Source organism: Trichechus manatus, unplaced genomic scaffold, assembly GCF_000243295.1.
Source record: "Trichechus manatus latirostris isolate Lorelei unplaced genomic scaffold, TriManLat1.0 scaffold00213, whole genome shotgun sequence".
Lineage (NCBI taxonomy): Eukaryota > Metazoa > Chordata > Mammalia > Sirenia > Trichechidae > Trichechus > Trichechus manatus.
The window spans coordinates 1,419,980-1,420,875 of NW_004444149.1; positions in this window are offsets into that span (position 1 = coordinate 1,419,980).

The window sequence follows — 896 nt, forward strand, 5'->3', positions numbered from 1 at the left end:
ACCTCCCGGGCCCCGCCCGCCATACCGCTCTGCTCTGCCGGGCCGCACCGCCCCCGACTGCCCGCTGGCTGCTCCTAGCCGATTGGCTTGGCAGGCTTTTGGGCGGGGCCTCATTTGCTACTCCCTATTGGTCCACATAAACATCCTTTCCCAAAGGACAAATGATTCGTTGGGTTCGAGAGGCACCGCCCACCTGTCCCTCCCCTCTTCCTGGCTGGACTAATCCGGCTTCCCAGTAGCTGGCGGTAGGGGCGGGGCCACGTGGACCATACCGGAAGTCGTGTACGCGGGCGCCGCGCACCAAGCTGTAGCGCTCGCGGCTTGCTTCCCGTGGCGTCCCACGTGAGTAAATTCCCTGTGGCTGTGGGAGGGTGATTCTACCCTGTAATTCTTCGCGGCTCTTGCCCTTTTCCAACAAGACGCCATTCTTCTCTCGCGGGATAGCTCTGTTGGTTAAGGGGATTTGAGATAAAGTAAACCCTTGCTAGAAAAGTAGAAGTTCCCTAGAAGCCGCCCACGTAACGCCCTCTTCCTCTCCAAAAGTCACAGCCATCATGAGTTCTACTCCTGTCGTCTGGCTTTATTTATTTTTTTTTTAATATTAATAAATCAAAATGTGTATTTTTGTGTCTGACTTTCACTCAGTATCTTCTGTGAAATTCATCCTTAGTCCTGTGTGTGTTTATAGTTCGTTTCCATTGCTTCAGAGTGAATGTGCAACAGATTATTCTCCAGATAACACATTTTGGGATTATTTTTATTTTTTGGCTGTAAGATGCTACAGTTAACATTCTCGTGCAGATATGAGGAGTTAGATACCTTGCTGCAAACAGCCTGCATTGTTTTCATGGAATGCTCCTTTATTGCAAAATGAAAGTACCTTGTACGTACAACAC